The 2,599-nt window shown below is 30.7% G+C and overlaps 1 protein-coding gene across 2 annotated transcripts in view; it reads right to left on the reverse strand.

Annotated features, from left to right (window-relative positions):
* NFAT5 (nuclear factor of activated T-cells 5, tonicity-responsive) overlaps positions 1-2,599 on the reverse strand; it is a 130,838-nt gene that overhangs the window by 43,980 nt on the left and 84,259 nt on the right. The gene's annotated exons all lie outside the window — the stretch shown is intronic.

The raw sequence follows: 2,599 nt of genomic DNA on the forward strand, positions 1-2,599 counted from the left end.
ATGGAAATTAATATAATTTTATAACACAATTGGAAGTTTACTTGTCTGTTTTTTCTCCTAGACTGCTAAACTGTATGCTTAAGTTATCATCTCTTTATTTCCAGAGTATGGCACCTTATAACTATCCATTAAATTAACTATGAAGCTTTCCAAAAACAAACATGCCTAAGATCCATCTTTGGAGATTCTGATTAATTGGTATGTCTTTTTTTATTTTTTTTAAATGCACCATAGATAACTCTAACCTATACCCAGGATTGATAAGCACTGTGTTTAATTTATGTTGAATAAATGAGTGATTGAATGGGCAATGAGGCACTATTTTGTTATTAAAACATGGTACTGTTTCTCTGAACTAAGCTGTAGCCTCCAGTAAGTGAAACTATTAAAAAAAAAAAAAAGCTCATCTGAACAATTTCACTACCTGCCAAAATTTGAATACAAAATTTTTAGTAGTATATCACATATTATTTTTAAAAATAGGTGAAATAAAGTGATTGAAGAACAGAGACAAAATAATGATCAAGTTGAATCAAAGAACTCATTTCCCTCCAATATTTTCAGAAAAATGATGCTGAAACAGGGAGAAATACAGAGAAATGTTAAAAAAAAAAACAAAACAGAATACAGTTATCTTCTATAAGTCATAAGACAGAAATTCAGAGAAATGTTAAACAAGAAACTGCCTACCATATGACCCAACAATTCCACTCCTAGATATCTACCCAATAGAATGGAAAACATATGTGCACACCAAAACTTGTACACATATGTTCACAGTAGCATTATCCATAGTAGCTAATATGTGGAAATAACCCAAATGTCCATTAATGGATGAATGGATAAACAAAATGTGGTATATACATAAAATAGAGTATCATTCAGCCATAAAAAGGAATGAAGCACATGCTACAATATACACGAAACTTGAAAACAGGGTAAGCACAAGAAGTAAAACAAAAAGGTCATACATAATATCATATGATTCCTTTTATATGAAATGTTCAAAATAGGCAAATCCATAAAGACAGAAAGTAGATTAGTGGTTGCCAGGGAATAGGGTGATGGGGGAATGAAGCTTAGGCTTTCTTTTCAGCTAATGGGTTTAGGCCTTCTTTTGGGAATGGTAATAAAAATATTCTAAAATTATATAATGGTGATGGCTGCACAACTTTATGAATATACTAAAAACCACCTAGTTGTACAATTTCAAAGGCTGAATTTTATGGTATATGAATTATATTCTCAGTAAAGCTGTTATAAAAGAAAAAAACTGACATCTAAGAGACAGAAAGTATGAATCTGATTATATATAAATTGAAAATAAGATATTAAATGTCTGTATGCCAATATCCTACTAATAAATTATATAGTATAGGATAAGAAGTATATCCACTATTATGTTACAATCCATCAAAATAAAATCCTTCCTATATTCTATAGTAGACACCATCTCAAAACAATGGGCAAATAAAATTAGATATGTCTTTCATCTGCCATATCCCACCTTTTATAAATAAAATTTATTCCCTCTCCCATTATATAAAAAGTCAAACTGATCATTTCTATTCTATTACCATCACAGAGTTTTTATCAGGATCAAATGGGATAAGGTAGTATACATTAGTGGGAAACTCCATTAGAACAATACTCAGTAGGGAGGAGGAATGACTTATCTACTGGGGAACTGAAAAAGCAGGGCTTGGGCATGATTAGCCAGGCCTTTTTCCCCCTCCCATCTTCTGTATTTGCCTATCAGCACAAGGCACACATTAGACTGTTCTTTGCCAGATGGTAAGAAGCCTGCAATTGTGTGAAGGCTGCTTTGACTGGGTGGACTGGTATAACTAATTCCAGACTCAAGAAGCCAGTCGTATTCTCTAATATTTTTATCAGTAGTAAAGTTGGTATTTTCATCTCAATTTCTCAGACTCTTAAATGTCTAATTCCAAGGGGAATATTTATTTGACCTCAACATACATGAAAGCACTTTCTAAACCTTAACCTTAGAGTATAACATAGAGATAAGGTACTACTATGAAAAGTAATATTAAAGTTAATACCTCTTCCTGTTTCTCTAGTCTAACGCTTAAGCAAAAACCATTAAAAAGTAATTTTAGAAAACTTAAAATCGTTCATTTTGTTGCCAGTTAAATAAAGCAAAATTAACTGACCAACTACAGAGCTCTGACCATAATATTTGCTGAAAACCTATGAAGATCAACTAAAATTATATTAACATTTTGAACACAGATGATGGGTTTTTAAAAAATTAAATCATTAACCCATTAGGAATATACAGATCAAGAGGCTTAGATTTGTCCCTAAATGATTAATCTAATTGAATATTCATAGAAATTACTATTAGAAATATTTTAAGCTATTAATGTTTTAAGAAAAAACTAATTTTACATGAAATTCTATGAAAATAGTAAAAATAAATATGAAAAGTCTTTATTATATAAACTTATTTGCATATTACTTATTCTAACACTTTCTTCTTCTAAAAGAGACACAGGAACCATCACTGCAAAGATATCTTTTCTTTTAAAAAAGGTACTGCCCGTGTTTATCTAAGTTTCTCTAAGCAGATGGGCAA

This window comes from Propithecus coquereli, unplaced genomic scaffold, assembly GCF_000956105.1.
Source record: "Propithecus coquereli isolate 6110/MARCELLA unplaced genomic scaffold, Pcoq_1.0 Scaffold67, whole genome shotgun sequence".
NCBI lineage: Eukaryota > Metazoa > Chordata > Mammalia > Primates > Indriidae > Propithecus > Propithecus coquereli.